At 47.5% G+C, this 21,465-nt stretch overlaps 1 pseudogene across 1 annotated transcript in view; it reads left to right on the forward strand.

Annotated features, from left to right (window-relative positions):
• Positions 1 to 21,465, forward strand: part of LOC144169490 (neural cell adhesion molecule 2-like) — a 250,270-nt pseudogene that overhangs the window by 167,363 nt on the left and 61,442 nt on the right. The window lies entirely within an intron of this gene.

Consider the following 21,465-nt stretch of genomic DNA (forward strand, 5'->3'; position numbering starts at 1 on the left):
TTCCTTCATGCGAATAAGAGTTGCGCGGCTCTCGCTATGCCAACAACTAGGTACTCCGAGACGAACCGGCATTAGCGGACCCCCCGGAACATGACTACGACTGTCGTGGGTGTTCCGCTGCGGCCTGGAAGAGTTGATGCGGCGAGTGGTAAGAGGGAGATGAAAGTTGCGGCGGAGAGCCGGCACGGAGACCTGTTTTCGCAACCTTTTCCCGGGGGAGAGGGAATAACGGGGCGAAGGGAGCGGGGGAGGGTGGAGGAAGGCGGTAAAGAAGGGATATGGAGGACTCGGCGCGCGTCGGCCTGCGTGTTCTAAATGCCCCCGTTACCAGAAGGCGCGGTTTCAAATCAGGCGCGCAGTTAAGCACGCCGCCTTCTAGTGCAGCTATCTCATTTGGGGACTTGGAAAAGCCTCCGCTGGTGAAGACCCGATCTGCTCGGGCGCGGATCTCTGTCGCTGTGTGCGCGTGAAAGCGAGTGAGCTCCGCAGCGCGCTTCGTCGGGCGTGCGGAACTGAAATTTCATTTCGTTCTTAGCTTGAGCCAAGCGCCACTAAGAGCTTTATTTAGTTTTGTACTTGCACGCTTTTTCTGGTGTGATTTTTTCGTTTTGAGGGGGGAGGGGTGTCTTGAAATTTATTGCGGTGATTACTGTACAAGCGCAGTTGTAAGAGTTGCTTTTTGCTAACGTGCTCTGACACATGACTCCTTTTTGTTGTGGTCATGTTTCATATTGCTGATGCAAAGCTGCAACGTCAGATTCAAATAAAAATAAGAAACTCAATCGAAGTTTATTTGTTGATTTTCCCCGACGCTTCTTTCAGCCGCAGCATAATAACAGGTGCAGTTATAAAAGCACTACTATAGCAATTATGGATCATTTGCTCCTATTCCAAGATTTCGGCAACTGTACTCATTTGCGCCGCCTTGCGGACGTCTTTGAACGCTCCTTTCGCCGTAAGATCAGATGCCAATAGCTATTTAAAAACTAATTGAGTCAGGAAGCTGATATCTATGCTGATTTGCAACAATAAAATAGCGAGAATAGCCAAAGACATGATCATCTATTGAGACACCTGGACCAGTGAAAACCTGTTCATGGTTTCACTTCGATTGAAATTTATAGGCCGTGCCAGTCCCACGTCATAAGCCCTCGCGTTCTGATAGTTCACACCGCATGATCACTAGGCGGACACTGCAAGACCGCTTCAATGTTACTGCGAAGTACAAAAAAGGTTAATAGCTGACAGCGAATGAGCTCCCCTGCTATGAGATGGGTTTTCAGTTGCAAGCATGGCGTAGTATCAAATAAATGGCATGCTTGAGGCGACCGTTGGCAAAGTGTAGGCAGAGTCAGGCGCTGAAACTAGACGATTTGTTAGTGTGACTGGTAACAGAGCTGGAGGGGATGAGAGTTGATTGCCTCGTGTGTTAAAGTTGGAATGCAGCACAGAAAAGCACGCAATGTCAACGCTTTCACAACTGGGGACATGCCAACGCTGGGTTTTGCTTCCTCTACACTCCTGGAGCGTGCCGATTGACCAATGGGACGTAAAAAGAAACCCTATTCGCTGGACCCGCATGTTCGAATTGAACACGTTGATGGCAAGTTGTTGTACTACAGAACGAACACGAAAAGACCGCGGCAATCGAAAAAAAAATTCAGATGTGGTGTTTGCAATCTATACTTGGCATACAGACGGAATTTTAATACCAACAGCATTACTGGCAGCGATGTGCTACAACCGACTCCCGACGGTACTCAAAATCCGAAGCTAATGTCGAATAATGACAAGGTCGTGGTTATGGTTGCCCTTTATCTCGATAATGCGCAGAACAAAAAGAATAAAGAAGTTTTACTCAACGTGACAGCTGTCAAGTGCGGAGAAATGATTAGCCAGAGGGAATGTTGCGATCTTTCTTGACCAGTTTCAGTATCACCCTGGCGTTGATACCGAAAGTAGCCAAGAGAGGGCATCGCAGCCCCTGTAAAGGCCTTTAAAGTGACCCTGGATTGAGGTTTTGTGATTTGGGGGGAATTAATGCACTAATTTATGATTGTTACTTACTATGTATTATTAGGCACTTACTTGCGGCCTAGCAACAGCGGCCTCCGTGGCAACAGCGCAGCGTCAAGATCCCCTCCAACACTTTGCGTATGAGAAACGTGTTCCTGTGTAGCGTGATGGAAGTAACATCGACTTCGTAACGCGAAGGAGCCAGGTTCGGTCCCGACCAGGGTATGCAGGGATCTTTTTGAAGCCTCTATTTGGGTCTGTGAAGTTGTTGTCATGTTTGCGTTTATTTAATAGCCTCAAGGCTTAGTAGAAATTAAGCGAGTCCGATCTATATCCAGGGAACAAGGTTAGCCTCCCGGATAAAACCCATCAAAGAACGGAAGTCGCGTGGCTACGGTGTCTAGATACCGTATCCCTGGACGGTAAACCGGGCCCCTCAAGCGTTCCGTACTTTACAAAAAAGCCAGAGGACCCTTCCCAAGCAACGCATTTACCCATACACGAACCTCCGATACCACCCTTTATTTTTCCCATCTGCATTCACCTGGAATAGCGGATGATAACGCACGCGAAAGGGCGCCGCTGCACAACCTTTATACTAACAGACAGAGAATAATAAGCAAAATGACGCTTCGTATGTTTTCCGTATACTCAGTATATACGGAATTCATACGGACAATGATTTGGCGGTTCCAGTAAACTTACAGACATAAAATCGGTGCCAAATTTTTGGATAAGTATGCACTATTTCGTTGACGTGTGTTTCTCGAAAATATTCCGTGTTTTGTTGAGGCTTTGTGTCATTCTAGGAAAGTGCTCCGTATTCCCATATTTCCGTATATACGGAACTTTTCAGGAGGGATGTAAATGAAACTAAAATTACAAAATAACGATAACAGTAAAATAACTACACATGTAGAAAAAAATAACGGCAGATTAACAAACAGGAAATAATAAAAAATAACAATACTAAATGAACATTGGAGAACACCAAGGACCTTAAGAACTACAGACCCAAGGCCTGATCTCAGTTGTGAAGAAGCTATTTACCAAAGCAATAGTTAACCGAATAAGTAACAGCCTAGATTCTCATTAGCCGAGACAACAGGCTGGGTTTAGGAAAGGATATTCAACGATTGATCACATCCACATCGTCAATTATTGATAGAAAAATCCGAAGAGTATAATAACCCTGTTTACTTGGCCTTTATGGACTACAAAAAACCGTATGATTCAGTGAGTACCACAGCCTTTCCGTGAGCATTGAAAGTCCAGGAGATAGAGGAGATCTGCATAATACTCCTAGAATACGTATATAAGAAATGCACGGCAGGATAATCCTCCAAAGGCCAAGCGACAAGTTTCCGATACGTAAGGGAGTACGAGAGGGGGGATAACATCTCGCCAAAACTGTTCAAAGCTCTTCTAAATTAGGTATTTAGGAAGCTTGAATAGGAAAACCCTGAATTACGAATAAAGGGGGAATAATTGAACCAGTTGAGGTTTTCAGAAGACATATTCTTGCTAAACGAGTCTGGAGAACACCTGCAAAAAGTGTTTGAGGAACTAATTACAGAACCCAAGAAGGTTTGACTAAAATAAATATAACTACATATAAAGAACTATGAATAAACACGCCGAAAGAGCCGTGTTGAGCATATGTAACGGAACGCTATAACAAGATTATAGCTATCTCGATCAGGTCATCTGTGCTGATCCCAACCACAAGAAAGAAATCCGGCGCAGAATTGGTACGGGCTAGGGTGAATTCGGCAAACACTCCAAGATAACGAAAACTAACCTACCTCTGTCAATGAAAAGGAGAATATGCAACCAATGCATCCTGCCGGTAAGGACATACAACGCGTAAACTTAGCGTCTTATTAAACAACTTGAAAGCAAAATCAGGTCGGCTGAACGGGCCATGGAACGAATAATCATCCGAGTAAAACTTCAAAACAGGAAACTAGCTTCCTGGATCAGAGAACAAACTAGAGTAGAATATATTCTAGTTCAACTAAAGAAAGAGAAAGGGACTTGAGCTGGCCACGTAGTTAGGCGAAATGACATTCGGTGGACTGTCAGGGTGACAGAGTGGGCACCGAGAGGCGGGTGGGTTTACAAAAAGAGGAATGCCAATTACTCGATGAAGGGATGAAATGAGGGATTTCGGAGGCCAATAAAGGATTGGAGCGGCGCGGGACAGGAGTGGTTGGAGGTCGATGGGAGCAGCCTTCATGTTGCAGTGGACGTAGTGGGCTGTTGCCGACGACGACGATGATGATGATGATGGACACATTAAACTGCAAAAGAACTGAAAATCCCTAAAATGACATAACGCAAAAGGTGGACAATGAGAAAAAGACGTAGCTGCGTACATATAACAAAATAAACTAAAAATTAAATCTTAGGAGAAGTATCGCTATAAAGCGTTGGAAATGTGCTAGAAATAAAAGCTCTGCAGAAATTTAGAGAATTATCTGCTAAAGCATAGCATTCTTAGGCCGCTTGTCTAGAGGGTGAGTTCTTTATAGCCAAATTTTTGCTTTTTCTAAATTCTGTCCGCCCAGTTATCTCCCCTTACGCAGTGATAACGATTACAGGTGTTAAGTGCGCCAGATCTGCATTTTTGTGTAAATGAACACGTTATACGGTTCGGCAGTTTCACTATTCTTGTATTTCTTTTTTTCTTTTTTATGGTTTTTCAAAGTTTATTCGGCCAATTATCCCTGTTTACGTCATTATAACGACTAAAGGTGGAACTTCCGCAAAATCTTTATTATTGTAGAAATGCGGGGCGTTTCATGGTCCAGACTGTGGGTGAACTCAGCAAAGAATGCTACGCATTAAGATCCAGGGTATTTTTTAGCATTAAAAACAAGATGCGACTGCATGGTGCCCCGAACAGCCAGGCGAGCTCGGTGGCCGTGTGGGGCCTTTTTACCGCACGCCCACCGCAGTGGCCATGTTGGCTATAGTGTGGAGAGATTGCCACCCGAATTCCGTAGGCTCCTGTCGCGATTCGATTTCGATGTGCTCGTCACCCTGTCTCCACGTACCCGGTGAGTGGCGGCACACCTGCTAGTCGGTGGGGCTGGTGCCCACGGTGTCTGCTGGAGCAAGCATATTGAGAGAGAACATTAGGCCGGCAGGGGCGATCTTCTGTTGCGCCGTTGACGGAATTCGGGGCCGCATTGTCAAACTTGGACGCGTAGCGGCGAACACGGTGGTGCCTTAGTTGTCCCGGGCCGATTTATGACGGGATGACCATGCCCACATGTTCCCTATGAGCCGCTACCCTGTCCTGCGACCGCATCTGGAGAAGTCTAGTGGGCGTATAGGGCCCGTCCCCCTGCCCTGCCAAGTCATTCCAGTCCACGCCAAGCAGACAGACAGACAGACAGACCACGAGAGATAAAGGCAGAGGTGCATACCGATACCACCTAAAAATAACCAATGTTTAAAAAAAGGCAAGAAAAGAAGAGGAAAGAAGAAGGAAGAAAAAATTCCTGAAGATTACGACCCTCGCTAATGCGACATTTGTGCGCAGCGCGAGCTGCAGTCATCTCGGTCACTGCGCATATCTGCTGCGTCTCAGGAAGGGATCGCGTGATCGGAGAACGCACGGCGGCACACGCTACTCTGCCGCTATCTCGGAGCGCGTTGCCGCGGCCGGTCGTGTTGTTGGTAGTCGGGTTTGAATTTCCCGCGCAAAGGTCCCGGTGTTTGGATTAGCCACAAAACGATGAGGACGACGAATGATCGACGTACGTGCCGCACGCGGCGCGCACTAGGCATCTGCGCTTTTTGTGAACTTAAGAGAACAAGATGCTTGCTTTCATGAATGCCTGCCTTTGCGTCTCCTGTTTCAGGCGCCACTACACGCCCAGGCGTGGTTTTCACACACGTGCTGGCACGGCCTCGGCATTCTGTCCTCCCCCTCCCACTTCCGCCATTCTTTCACTCTCCGCTTTCCTGCTGGCTCATCCTCGGTGGCCTCTTTGTTCTCTGGCTTGTCTCATGGCGCGTCGCCGCACGGAAGCGTCTAGTACAGCCTCGACATGCCGGCTTCCCCCTCGCACTTTCGCTACACTTTCCCTTGCCGTTTTCCATCTGATTTTGATTGATTGATTGCGGGGGTTTAAACGCGCCGACGCAACGCAGGCGATGAGGCGCGCCGTAGTGGAGGGCTGCGGATTAATTTTGACCACCTGGGGATCTTTAACGTGCGCCGAAATCTCGTACACACGGGCGTTTTTGCTTTTCGCCTCCATCAGAAAAGCGGCCGCCGCGGCCGGGAATCGAACCCGCGACCTCGTGCTCAGCAGCGCAACGCCTTAGCCACTGAGCCACCGCGGCGGGTCGTTTTCCATCTGTCTTCGGTGTCATCTTCATTCGCTCGGTTACGAAGGACGGCGGCAGCGTATACCCCCGTAGCGGGTGCTTAAGTGCTGCGCACTAAAAAAGACAAAGAGTTCCGGAAGTAGGACAAAGAAAAAAAGAAAACTCATAATTTGGTGCAGGGGGAGAAAAGAACGACAGGTAGAACTAACTACCGCGAAACCACCAGACCCCAGCAGGGGCTGTTCAAAGTGCGGCATTTACTGAAGTCATCAATCAGAATTGCGTAAGTGCAGGTTCGAATACATCGATGTTAATTACAGTTAATGCGTTTTTCATGTGCAGTGGGGGATAATACCATATCTTGGGGGCGAGGAAGCTTGTCTTTCTCCCTAGCTGGGATAAAAAGACCGCTCACGGTGATAGGCTTCATCTCGTCATCTCCGGACCAGTATAATTTTAGGAAACCAAAGTCTTCAAAGGTGTCGCTCCGAACTCCGAGCTGTTGTCGAGAGGTCATCTGGATCTTGATCATTTGGCTGGTTCGAATTTTACTGTGATCTGGTAGGTGATAGTTCTTCCTGCAAAGCCTCGCATGGTCTGTCATCTCTTAACTTGCGCTATGTATCTATTTATTTATTTATTTATTTATTTATTTATTTATTTAAGACATACTGCAGTCCGAAGACCAAGCAGGTGGGCAGGGAGTAATTACATAAAAAGAGCATCAATCCGCATGGTAAATTGGTACGTATTTCTGAAAACAGTCAAACAAGTGTGAAAAAACAGAAAAAAAAATTAAGAAACTGTCAAACAACAGGAATGATAGCAGTGCTCAAAGAAAAGTAGCGGTACAGGGAATGTTTAAAATATTGCAGAAAGTACACGCTTTTCAAAATCCGACACATCACGCGCCGAAAACACATCAACAGGCAATCTATTCCACTGCTCGATTGTGCGGGGAAAGAAGAAGTGCTTAAAAAGATTAGTGCGTCCAAAAATTGGAGTTAGATTGTGCTCATGGGTGCTTCGAGTTGAACGAGATAAGCGGGGCTGAATATAAAGTCCTGGATTAACATTAAATTGTTGGGAAGAGAACGGCATTAGGCGCCTCCGCCCACCCCCGCCTTGGCTACTTTAGGTTTCACGCATGTGGGGCCGATTACTCAGCTCCTTTGAGCTTTTGACAAATATAGAAAGAGATAAAAAAACAAAGGATGTATTAATATTAATGAAGTAATAAAGCGGCGGCATATGGCGCCATTACACCCACCCCGATCTGTACGATGCGTAGCTATGTACCACCTACGCAACGTAAAAAAAAACAGAATGATAGGCAATATAAAAGAAAACTCATATGGTAATAATATAAAAAAGGTGACATAGTAGTTATGTAGAAAAAAGCTGTGGTTGATTTCTCTGTCATAGGAATCGGTAAAACACAAAAGTGAAATGTGCAGCGAAATCTGCAGCTGAGCATGATTTGTGGGCCGGCGGCTGCCTTGTGGGTGTGCTTGGTGAGCGACGTCCTGCTGGCGGGTCACTTCTGCAAAGGTGTACTGGCGTCATTTCAGTGACGGATATGACATCAGTGAAACTCTTGGTATATCCCGGGCATAAAACACTTTCGTGTTAAAATACAAAACCCAAAAACGAACAACCCTAATTATAACGTTCTCTTTAGTACTAAAGGTTGCTCCTCCGCAAGAAGACCCTGTGTGCAGGGGGGCACCCTTTACAGGCCGCTTGCTTCGTTGTACAGGCGTCACTTCCGTGACGGATATATGACGTAAGCGAAATCTTCGTGAATCCCGGAATAAAACACTTTCGTGTTAAAAAGTTGAAGCAGTTCCACCTAGCAAAAGCTGTCAAGTGCGGAGCAGTGATTTGCCAGAGGGCCTGTGGCCCGTCCTGTGCTCTTTGCAATCACCCCTCACGCTCTTCCTCTCCTTGTCTCACTCCTCTCTTCAGGAATTGAACGGAGGTTTGTTCAATTCAATTCAATTTTCTCACCTTTGTAGTGCTCAAGTGCCTTCTCGGGGGGCAGCTCGTATACTTTTCTTCATCTTTTGGTTCTTGTTCAGCCTGGAACAGCACGAGCGAGAGTTGTGTTCTCTTTGTACTTGCTTTCATCTCTCACGTGCATGTCTTTCTGTGGCATTTTGAACAAGTCGTTTTTTATTCGGCGGCCCCTTTTTTTCGCTTACTAGCATAAGTACTAACCCAAGATGATTCCGAACTAAATGAACACGGGGACTGCTGGTTATGCACGTATATTTTGCCTCAAATGTGCCTCCTGCAGTTTTTTTTGCGCAAAAATGGGAACATGTATGATCATTGCCAGTGGTTTCAGGAGTTTCGAATGGTTCTGCCTATATAGATATCTTGTTCAACTATCCTGTTAACTTTTGGTCGGTTGGCTGAATTGCTTGAGAATCGGTTATCTTTGCGAAGCCTCTGTTTGGATGCGTAACGCCGCGTAATACCGTGACCACGCACGAGCTCCGCACTTAAAAAGTGACAGTGGAACCTGAAAGCGCAAGGAAATACAACAGCCACTTCTGGAAACCACCTCGCCACCGGGTGGGCTCATTCTTGAGGGTGACGGCTGCGTGCACGACAGACAGACAGACAGACAGACAGACAGACAGACAGACAGACAGACAGACAGACAGACAGACAGACAGACAGACAGACAGACAGACAGACAGACAGACAGACAGACAGATGGACGGACGGATGTACGGACGGACCCGCTGACCTACAGTCTCGCACACGCACACAAATATGCACGCGAAAAATCATAAGCATGAACAAGAAACCAAGAACACTGCAGCAAAATCTCCATTCCGTACGCGTGAAAAACGAATAAAGAAAATTATGACTACAGCATGAGAAACTGACGAACTGGTGTTACGAAACGAAGACTCATTTAAGCGCTAGCTTTTAGGAAGACAAAAGCCAAACTCACTCATGCGCAAACACAAAAAGTAATGATGCGTGTAAATCGAAGGACGGTTCACTTCTACGGAAAAATTATCTTAAGTGACCACCTGCCTTTGACTAATCGAATATAGCATTAACTGCCTGCCGCGCTCCACTTTCGAAGGCTAAGCTTTCAAGCGGCGGACAGACGAAGCAATGCCCCGCAAGAAGCGCGGACTCACGCGCGATGGTCGTGCGCCTCGATGCGCGCCTAGCATTCAGGTCATCCACAGCAGTAGCTGGGTGGGGTAGAAGAGAGGCGCGAATCCTCCCCCCAATTTCCTGTTGAAGGAACTGATTTTCCCCTATAACCCTGCATTTCTTAAGACGCGATGGAAATAGGTTTGCTGCGTAGAGTGTCGTCGTTTTTTGAAGACGGATGGCGCTAAAGTGCGGCCTTCAGAGTGGTTCAAAAATAAAAGTAAAGGAAAATGATTGTAGCATAGCGAGGCGTGATGGCGCAATTGTTAGCGGGGGACTGGAAAGGAGTCGGAAAGTAAGAACTTATAGGAAATGTCTGTGGATGGCATCGCGGTGATAATACTCGGACTGCACGTATGGGCGAGGTTACGTCGCGTGACATACGTTGGAAGGACGAAGGGTAGAGGGTGGGGGAAGCTATATGCGGACATATTTGGACTTCCTAGAGCGCAAGTTGGGGAAACGTTCGCAGTCGTTAATGGAGGGATAATCTAGAGCCCCATCCCGTACTTTTACGCCCCGGCAATCGGCTCTTGAAGTCCTCCTGCAGCCTTTCTCGCTCCTTCCTAATGGATTGTCTGCTCCATCGGTCACCATGTGCACGCGCGAATTAGTCGCGTTTCCGAGTGAAGCACCATGAAACGCGAGTGGGGTTTTGCATCGCAGCGTTTCGAGAGAAACCATAACTTAGTACGCAGAGAGAAAAAAGTGTAATGATTGTCTTTATGTCCGGCCGGTTCTCCAAGCTCCCCCCCGTGTAAATAGGATTAATGCCCCTCATTTGTCGAATTTGGGGACATTTGGTATGGCCAAAGTGAAGGAATTTTTGCGGCCTATCGTAGTTCGGTTCTCAGTTGACCGCGTGTGAGCTTCGGGGATGCCCGTTCAAGTCACACTCTAACAAAAAAACGCCATTTTGTCTCCCGAGCATAATTTCAGGCAACCAAAATTTTAGAAACGTGTCTACATTTATTTAGGGTTAATGTGACTGTATTTTTTAAAAAAGAAAATGACAGTTCAAACAAGAAAAAAATAATTAGCGTATCATATACGATGCAGTGGGCTTTTCTTCTACCTCCTTGGCAGTTACAGTCTATTGTTTGTGGTATTTGAAGGAGCAGTTGCGTTGCTTTTCAGGCAGGGAGTTACATTCCATTTCGCGAACACAACTGCGCTGAACATGCTGGCGCTTGATTGAAGATGCCCAGTCTCTTGAAACATCATCTTGGGGCCGACTCGGCGTGAGCTTCGTCTGTTTTGCAGAAGGCGAAGGGAAACTGGACAGCCGTCCTTTGGGCGCTTTTCCTGCGGAGATCAAGCTTGGTGAAGGTTGGCAATGAAGCTCGTCAGCTTGAGTGACCGGTCCTTAAACTGATGGCTCTGGTGCATGTGGACATTCCACGCATTCGCGATGCAGATGAACATAGCGTGTCATATGATATACATGTGCCAGTGCCTGGTGCGACTGGTGTACTGGTACAGCGACACCTGATGGTCGATAACCCTATAAACTGCTGAACACACCAGCAATTGCAGAGCGTCGGACATCAAAGTGGATTTTGGCCTAGCGGTCAAACTGGTTCACCTGCTGTACGGGATAATTGTATGACTGTTTTTTTGCGAAAGCCACACTACGCTACCTCGAGTAGTCTTAGTGGGATGACCAGCTTTGACTATCGGAGCTAGAGGTCAAACCACACCCCTTTCCGCAAGCGCCCAGCACGGACCAACGGCCGGAGAGGCTGTAGGAAACGGAAACGTGCGCGGTACCCATGTCACCACCTGGCGGTACCATGTCACCACCTGACCCATGTCACCACCTGGCAAGGATGTCGCCGCCGCAGCGATAAGCGCGCGCCCCGCAGGAATGCAAGGAGGCCACGTGTGGCGCAGAGCCTCCCTTCTGCAAGCGCCCGGCACGGAGCAGTGGACCGGTGGCCGGAAGAGATAAGCGGTAGGGGCGAGATAGGCTGGAGGGAACGGAGACGTGCGCTGTACCCGTGTACAGCGCACGTCAGGCGTGGAGGCCGCCGTGGCAGCGATAAGTGCGCGCCATGCATGTTTAGACCGCGTCTTGCAGTTGCAAACTCCCACTTCAGCACTGTGTATCGCCAAAGTATCAAACAAGTCTCACTGTCAATGATCACCGCATAAACAGTGTATTCCTTGCAAACATGGGTGTATATCATTGCGAAATCACACCTCGACCACACCCGGACAATCGGCCTAGCCAGGGCACAGAAGCTTTTGCTATCAATTCATCATCATCATCATCATCATCATCATCATCAGCCTATCTACGCCCACTGCTGGGCAAAGGCCTCTCCCATTATTCTCCAATTACCTCGGTCCTCTGCCAACTGTGACCAATTTATATCGCAAACTTCTTGATCTCGTCTGCCCATCTAACTTTCTGCCGCCCCCTGCATCGCTTGCCTTCTCTAGGGATCCACTCTGTTACCCTTAATGACCAGCGGTTATCTTGCCTTCGCATTACATGCCCTGCCCACTTCCATTTATTTTTCTTAATCTCTACTAATATGTCCTTAACACGTGTTTGTTCCCTGACCCACTCCGCTCTCTTCGTGTCCCTTAATGTTACACCTATCATTTTCCGCTCCATTGCACGCTGAGTCGTTCTCAATTTAAGTTGAACCCTCTTAGTGAGCCTCCAAGCTTCTGCCCCGTAGGTGAGTACCGGTAAGATGCAGCTGTCATACACTTTCTTCTTCAGCGACAATGGCAGGCTGCTATTCATTATCTGAGAGTATCTGCCATATGCACCCCACCCCATTCTGATCCTTCTAATTATCTCTGCCTCATGGTTGAAATCTGGGGTCACAACTGGGCCTAAGTAGATATATTCGCTTACCACTTCCACTGCCTCGCCACCTATCTCAAACCGCTGTGCTGTCCCGAGGTTATTGATCATTACTTTAGTTTTCTGAATATTAATTTTCAGGCCCACGGTTCTACTCTGTTCGTCCAGTGCGGAAAGCATGCTTTGCAATTCGTGCCCCGAGTTACTTAGCAAGGCAACTTTATCAGCAAATCTGAGGTTACTGAGGTATTCTCCAATAACCCTTACTCCCACCTGTTCCCAATCCAACGTTCTGAATACTTCTTGTAAACATGCTGTGAATAACATTGGAGAGATTGTGTCTCCTTGTCTGACACCCTTCCTTATAGGTATTTTACTGCACTCCTTATGGAGGATGATGGTAGCTGTGGACCCATTGTAGATATCCTCTAGTATTCTTACATAATGCTCATCTACCCCCTGGTTCCGTAATGCCTGAAATACTGCTAGGGTTTCGACCGAGTCAAATGCTTTCTCATAATCTATGAAGGCTATATATAGGGGTTCAGTATACTCAGCGCACTTCTCTATCATCTGATTGATCGTGTGAATATGGTCCATTGTTGAATAACCTTTACGGAACCCTGCCTGTTCTTTAGGTTGACTGAAATCTAAGGTTTTAAAGATTCTGTTAGCGATTCCCTTGGTAAGTACCTTGTAGACGACTGACAGTAAGCTGATCGGCCTGTAATTTTTCGAGTGCTTCATGTCGCCTTTCTTATGGATTAGGATGATGTTCGCGTTCTTCCAAGATTCCGTTACACTTGCGGTCATTAGGCATTGCGTATATAGGTTTACCAGTTTTTCAAGTACAATTTCTCCGCCATCCTTCAAGAGGTCTGCTGTTACCTGATCCTCACCAGGTGCTTTGCCCCCTTTCATTTCTTTCAAAGCCTTTCTTACTTCTTCGGTGGTTACCCGCCGCGGTGGCTCAGTGGCTAAGGCGTTGCGCTACTGAGCACGAGGTCGCGGGTTCGATTCCCGGCCGCGGCGGCCGCTTTTCTGATGGAGGCGAAAAGCAAAAACGCCCGTGTGTACGAGATTTCGGCGCACGATAAAGATCCCCAGGTGGTCAAAATTAATCCGGAGCCCTCCACTACGGCGCGCCTCATCGCCTGCGTTGCGTCGGCGCGTTAAACCCCCACAATCAATCAATCAATCAACTTCTTCGGTGGTTACTGGTGGGATGTCAATCTCCTCTGAACTACGGTCTCGTTCGTCATTATCCTGGATGTCCCGGCTACTGTACAGGTCCCTATAGAACCCCTCGACCACTATGACTATTCGCTATCAATTAGGGTTTACTAAACCTAAACAACAGCAATTTTTTGAGCAATACCTATCACTATTTGTTGTCTGTACGATAACAAGGAGCTATAGATTACCAGAAACAATCATCGACGCTTTCTTTATCATTCCTTGTTTCGCAGGGGTCAGCGGTGGCGGGGAAGTGTAATCATCATCGTCGCTTTCTGACAAGTCACTAAAATCCCTGACATTTTCGCTGGCGACGATTCGGTCCATTATGTTCCTCCCTTCAGTACCTAAAACGAAAAAAAAGGAAAGGATAGAAAAGAATTTAAACATTTACAGGTGAAAGCAGTGTTGGAAAGCGTACCAAAAGTGAGACGAACATTGTGCCATCAATGATGACCCACTCTAAAAAGTATGATACACGGAAATTTGAAGCAACACCAAAGAGTAGGTAGGGTCTCAAAAATGACAACAAAAAAGTAATTTTGGTCGTGCAACATTTTCTGAAGGAGAGAATGGCCAAATTTAGGACGAAAGAAGAAAGTACTCATTGTTTGTTGAGTAAAATGATGCCGGTTGGATGCCACAGCGCGAGCTCCCGCGTGCGGCCGTATTTCAAGTAACGCTCCTGATTTTAGGTGCCTTAATTTCTATAGCTGCCAGCAGACATATGGCGGCACCGTTGTGAACCTTCTCACGTGGGAAAGCTCTCTTTGTATCCCTTGTACATAAAATAAATGCGTGTTACCACCACCACCCCGCTCAGTGTACCAAAAAGGTTGCTGTGGTCTTTGGTCTCCGCTATTTGCTATTTATCCTCCCTTTCTGTTTCCTCAAACACCGCGTATCAATTTTGATAAGCTGGGCGTTGTGGGGTAAAGGCGAACCTTTAGTGTCCTCACTGATGCCCTTGTACGCCAACAAGCCCTGCAGGAAAGCCAAGTTTCCCTGACGATGATGATGAATGATCATGGGTGGAGTGAAAGAAAGAAGCTCTTCCCGTGGCTGGAATTGAGGAGGAGAAGAGGAGGAAAAATTTTATTGTGAGCCTGGTGATGTGTGAGTGGCTCCTTGGCCCAGGAGACCAAGGGACGACCTTGCTGTCTCAGCCCTGGACAGCAGGAGTTGCTGTGCATCCAAGCCGGCGCTGGTCGTCAGGTTCTCCCACAGCTCAGGGAGGGGAAGGGAAGTGGGTAAAGGTGGGAGGGCTGGGTTTTGTGCGCACCACAAGATCATATGTATGAGGGTACATGGGTTAGGGCGGAATTTACATGTGGCAGGGTATTGGGTGGGGTACATCCGATGTAGCCAAGTTGGGCGAGGGAAAGTGTTTGTTTGAAGCCTCCGGAGTATTACTTCTTCTGTTTTAGTAAGCTGCGGTTGAGGAGGGGGAAAATGTTGTCTTGATGTGCGGAAATGTTGGGTGATGTCTTTAAATGTGAGCAGGGGAACGAGAATTGGTGTTTCCTTAGAGGCCTGGTAGGAGAATTCGCAGGCTTGTCTATGGGCAAAATTATTGCCCGTTAGTGAGGAGTGTCCTGGGGTCCATACAATGTCGATCTTCCTGTCATTATCCGGGCCTGGGGTGCTGTTTTTGTTGCATTCGTAAAGAGATTTGCGGAGTTCGGAAATTTGAAAATCTCGATCAAGGTCCGGATTTGGCTGGCCTGTGTAGGGAGGGGGAGTGAAATTTCTGGATGTGTGGAGGTATTTATTTTCTAAGGCACGCATGAGGGCTTCAGTAGAGCCATTGAAGGAATGAAGAGTTTGGGTCAATGCTCGATGAGAAGCGCTCCTATTGGTTTGGGGGTCGATGAGATGCCGGAGCAGGTGCCAAGTTCTTTTGGTTGTCAGGGTACCTTGGAGGCTGTCACACAGCTGTAGCCAATTTTCTTTTGAAAGGTGGGTGGCGTACTCTGTTGCTTATTGATTTATAAGTGCGATTCGGAGACGCAGTTTGCGGTTGTGGCGCTGTCGCTTCCAGCGCTTGGTGAGGCTCCATCGTGCCTCCCAAAGCCTTAGGAGTTTCGGGTCGACATCAGGGGTGTGGTAGGTGATAGCCATGGTTTTGGTTGTTGAGTGAACAGTTTGAAGTAAATCATCAATCCCTGCTGATAGGGGCTGACTGGGGTCAATAGGTTTGGAAGAATTTGCTTTTCTGAAGGCATCCCAGTTGGTAAGGCGTGCCACCCCTAGCTGAGCATTACACATATGGTTTTTAATTGTAATTAGTATAAGCTCGTGATCAGATCCAAGGTTTTCCTGCGGGAGAAACCAGGAGACGTCTAGGGAGCCCAAAAGAAATGAAAGATACGTGGTAGTATCCCTGGTGACGCTTGTACCAGTGCGGGCTGGTGAATCAGGTTGGTTGAGCAGCGGTAGATTAAAGTCGTCGATAACATTGGCCAGAATGGAGCCCCGCTGGTTTTTGTAGTGGTAGCCCCAGTTAGGATGAGCGGCATTGAAATCTCCTAAATGTAAAAGAGGTCTGTTTTTGGCGATTTTGATGGCATCATTGATCGTGGCTTCAATGTCGGGTGATTTTTGGGTAGGACGACAATATATGTTGAGTATGAATACGTTAGACATGGTTTCGCTGGACGGGGACAGAAGTTCTAGGAGGGTGTGGTTACATCCGTGATGCGGTGTGATGTGATGAACAGCTATTGCGGTATTATTGACAAAGGTTAAAGTTGGGTAGGTGTCGATTGATGCATACAATATGTAGCCAGGTAATGTTATGCACGTGTTGGCCTCTTGAACGGCTATAACAACTGGTTATTGATAGAGGGTGCAGATCAACTGATGGAGAGCTGCTCTTTTCTGTTTGATCCCTCTACAATTCCATTGAAGTATGGTGGTTAAACTAGCTTGACGCCGCGTCACGGGCGTAAGGGAGAGCTGTTACGTGGGCGCGAGTCACGTTTTTACTGGGGCGTTCGCTGCGAGGAGTGCTGAGGTCATAGGTGTGGTCTGAGCAAGATGTGGGCGGGTTGTGAATGGTGATTTCATTTCGGAGGGAACATTGATCAGGCCGTAGAGATTGAAGTTCTTGCTGAAGGCTCTGATTTTCTAGGCGGATGAGTTGAATTTCTTGAGTTATTCCACTACGCTGGCTGGCGAGCTGGGAGAGCATATCATAAATTTGGGGAAGGGCCATTGATTCTGATTATTTGGGCGCAGCAGCGGAGTTAGTGGTGGTTGAAGTGGCGGGAGGAGGTTTGAGTTCCTTGCGTTTCTCATTGTGATTAGTTTGAGAGCTTTCGAGGACCTCAAGACGGGCCTGAAGAGACGTAATTAAGGCAGTTTGTTCCTCTAGGAGACGGGTTAGCTTTTTGCCCTCCATGCAGGATGTTCGATTTTGTGTAGCTTTGGTAGGAAGGGGTGGGAAGGATTGGGGTTGAGCTGTGGCAGAAACCATCTGAGCCCAGCTTACTTGTGCCGGCCGATCCTCCCCAGGTGATGTGGTGCATAAGGTCCCCCTGGACTTGCTTCTGTAACGGTAGCGTTTCGGTGCAGCAGGCGTAGATGAACGGTCTCGTCCGGGATGATTCACTTCGTGCCTGTCGGCGTCATCGTTGTTTGAGAACGAAGGGTTCAGCGTTGAGTTTAGTGCACTCAGGGGACCCAGAGAGATGGCAGCCGTCACAGAGGCTGCACGTAGGGTTGCAGGCGTGTTCTGGTTGTGGATTTTGGAGGCCACAGATGTGACACACCGCAGTCGCTGGATTAGGGCCGGCTGTCGCTGGAGGTCCAACCCTATGGCAGGCGCCGCAGACGGGAATTGTTTTCTTGTAATTCGAGCAAGAGTATTCTGCTCCGTATAGCCGCACTGTATAAGGGACTTTGGGGCCAGCAACGGTAATGATGACCGTGGAGAAGGTTCCAATGCGTCTGACAGTATATACTTCATCCACCGTCTGGTCAATGTTGTTCAGGATTTCGATTTCTGTGAATCTTGTGGGCACGCCACGAATGACTCCTTTTATGGAGTCGTCAGGTGCAAGTCCGTACAGTTGAACAGGGTATTGCTCTTTGTCAAAGGTGAGTTGTTTAACTTGGCTGGGCAACCTCGCTGCCTCCGAGGACGGGGTGCTGACTGTAGCTATTTCTGCGTGACGTCCACCCGTAAACGAAGATTTGCCTGACACCACGTGGCGTTTATTGCGTTCAGCAACGCCAAGAAGAGCTCAACATAGGGAATGTCACCGAGAGCTAGTCCGCCTTGGGGTCTTAGCACCAGCTTGAAGTCGTCTTTGGTAAAGGCTTGGGTTTTACAGCAGGCTTACCTGCTTGCAAACGAGGCGGCATGGTTGAAGACGAGACTGGTGTGGAAGTCAGGTCAGAAGAGGTTGCTTTACGCTTACGTCTTCTTTGAGCTTTGGAGACAATCTCGATGAAATCTTGTAGCACTTCTTGATTTGTAGGCTCACGCCTTTCTTCGGTCTGAGCTGAATCCATGTCATCATCGGCCGAGGTGGAGTTGCTTGAGACTGCATTCACAGTAGTTGATTCGTCGCCGCTGGTGGTTGTGTCTTGCGTGACAACTCCAGTGCTAGGCCTACGCCAAGCGTAAGCCATAGGCTGGCGGAGTATGGAAGTAGCCTCCGAAATACTTCACCCACTTGTTCAAACGAGGTGTCAGGATGACGGCGAAGACCTCATGAATACGGGTGGTATGATGGGGATACGCGTACCCCAAAGAATTACCTCATTTGCGGCTAAAAATACACGGAGCCGGTGTAGAGCGCTTCGGGCAATCGCACCCTAGGAATACCACCGGCTGGAATTGAACCTGGGTCCCTGGCGTTGTTAAGCCGGCGTCAAACCAATTGCTCCATTTCTACATGGTCGAAGTGGTTTGGAAAACTGAGGCGACAACCAAAGAATCCGGCACGAGAATAATGGGGTTGATCTGCGTTTCGTAACGCTGTTAGCCTCAAGTCGCTAGGCCTAACTTTCCATTTTGTGGTTTAGGACGTTAGGCCTAACGTCACATCTTGGGTCCTAACACCGCAAACCGGCACCCACTCAAAATATTGTTCACTGATGCCCAGCAGCCGGTTCCGATTCGCGCCGTACACCTCAAACCCGAATGTTAGGCCTACGGAATGCACACCCCAGATTTGATGCGGGTATTCTAGAAAAGTGGTGCGTTCCTCCAGAGTACCACATACTCGCAGTGCGGGATTGGACAACCAAAGAGTTCATCACGACAAAGCTTCGCGTTAAACCATTGTCTTCGTTAGACGTAGGGTGCATAATTTTTTATAGGAAGGGTAATAAAGGTAGTTTCAGTGGGCGTTCGAGCAGGTTACTTTACGCAGTTGTCCCGTGCAATAACGGCAAAATTACAGCCGCGGGAGACTTCCACGTCTGCCCAAATGTGTCTCATAGACGGAGACCAATAAGATACGTGATATCGGGACCCTATCGCGCCATATTTTGCTCTGTGATGCGGCGTTGTTATGCAGACGGCGTTGTCCTGCACCGTGTTGTCCATTTCTCCGTCCTTCAAGTGTTTCATTCACTTCAGTTTTCTTGCTCGAGTGAAAAAAAAAAAACGAGCAGGCCTCTTCTCTTATTTTATTATTTGCGTCTCGAAGTAAGGTGACGCACCAACATATGAGGCGTTTGAACGGTTTTTCGTTCGGATCGGGCCGTGAGAGAGCAACCTTATTCACCAGATATAACGACAGACCTTGAGGGATTAGGCTGCTGGAGAACTCTGGCCGGTCAACTTTTGTAGATGTTGTAACACTATAGCATAAACATAATTTTGGCACCCAAGTCTCCACAACAACAATTGAAATGAACAAAAAGCTTTTTTTAAACATGACGTCGTGTGTACATAAGCAACAGTATTAAGCAAAAGCGAATCGAAATAAAACCAGGCACTAGCATTTCACTGTATATAAAAGCAGCCCTGACATCTTAATTGACAGGCCACTAGACACGTACAGTTCAATTTGTATAAAAACATCCCTTTTAAACTCGAAACGTCATAATTGGTTCCATGCTCCCTTCGTTTTCATGAAGTACATTACACATTTTCGCGATGGTTTATATTTTGTTAACATGTCGCGAACCCAGTACGCATTTCTTTTTGAAATGTGATTAACTATAACTGAATTTCAGACTGTTCAGTCAACTTTGTACTATACAGGAAACAAAGTGTGTCGTTTTTTGCATTTGTCGCGTTATGGCTTTAGCGGTATTAGCCAATTTGTTTGAACAAATCAAGGATGACATCAATGTCGTTCTTTTCTTGCAAACTGGCTCAAATATCAACCTTTTTAGACGAGGTGCGCAAAAACAAGACCTAAACCACAAACTAGACTAAAGACCTAGACCGCAAGCCAGGAGCAACTACATAGGGCTTCCGCATCTCTTGAACAGCAGGCCTCAAGGGAGCGTTGTTCTTAGGAATTCAAAGTGGGTAATTTCATTGCCCTACTCATGTCAGGCTGAAAGGACCATGCTTCACGCACCGATCATTGCACGAAACAGAGGTAAAAGAAATAAAGGAAATATTGTTAAGCGTAGAGAAGTACTTTTTTCACTAGTTAATAATTTGTTGTACGTAATGTCAAAGCAGATTCTTTTCAACTCCCTATGAGCTCCTAAAAATAGAAACTTTAGCGGCAATGCACCGTTTGAAGCCCTAAATTGCCTATTCGTGACAATCGTTAGGCGTTTTATTAAGTGCAGAGCACTTTAGGAGGTCGCCTTGTCGTCGTAGTTCGCTCGCTGGACCCAAGTAGAGCCACACGGCGTTCCGTCGTGGCGGCGTAACCGAGAGGCTGAGAAAGCCAAAGAGTTTATATAGTCATAAGCGTTCGAAACTCGTGAACCGCTGGCGCTTGTCATATACATCTCCCAATTGTTAACCGCAAAAAAAAAAAAAACAGAAAAACACTGCAGGTACGTTTGACGGAAAATATATCTAATTAACCGGCACCGCCCGCGTTCATTTAGTTAGGAATTCTCGTTGGGTTGGTTTTTACGCTAGTTAGCGAAAAAAGTGGCAGTTTAACGCCTGCACGTGCGGGAGGAAAAGCAAGCACAAAAATAACAGAACTCCCGCTGGCGCAGTTTCAGGCAGGGGGCGCGCGATCACTGAGAAGGCGGGAAATTTGAGTTGCATTGGGTGGTAGCAGTGAGGGGATAATGGTAGCACAGGCCATTATGGCGAGTCAGTGCTCTGCTCCTCCAACAGCTTTCCCATTGAGTGGAACGGCTTTAATGTTTTTTATGTCATTTGCGGCAGCTCCCAATGGTTGGCGACGTAAGTGGCGTAAATAAAATTCGGTCGCACAACACTGATTTCATCTTGCTGATCTAAGCTAGACGACGGCAGGAAACCAGCTATATGCTGCTCGTGCCAAGAGGTTTAGGCGTGCGTAAACAGCGGCGAATTTGCATCGTTGCTCGGTGTTTTCTACCTACCGAGAAGTACAGGCTGGGCATGCGAGTCTTTTCATCGCCACTGGAGCCCTTGCTAGCTGTTTTGCGGTCAGCATGCCTCCTGCGTTCTGGACTCGCGTGAAATGCGAATCTTGGGGGAGATGGGGTAGAGGGGGGTAGAGATTTCGTGGCAGGATATATTAAAAAATTAAAGCTGTTCCACTCGATGTGAAAGCTGTCGGAAGTGCAGAGAGGTGCTTTGTCATAATTCGCCGTTATCGGCTCACTCCTATCACCCAATGCAATTCAAATTTCCCGTGTTTTCAGGGCTCGCGCGCCCCCGGTTTGAAACTGCGACAGCGGGAGTTCTGTTCTTTTTGTGCTTTGTTTCCCTCCGGCAC

This window comes from Haemaphysalis longicornis, unplaced genomic scaffold (genome assembly GCF_048455015.1).
Source record: "Haemaphysalis longicornis isolate Haplotype H1 unplaced genomic scaffold, Haemaphysalis longicornis Haplotype H1 scaffold_2, whole genome shotgun sequence".
Taxonomy (NCBI): domain Eukaryota; kingdom Metazoa; phylum Arthropoda; class Arachnida; order Ixodida; family Ixodidae; genus Haemaphysalis; species Haemaphysalis longicornis.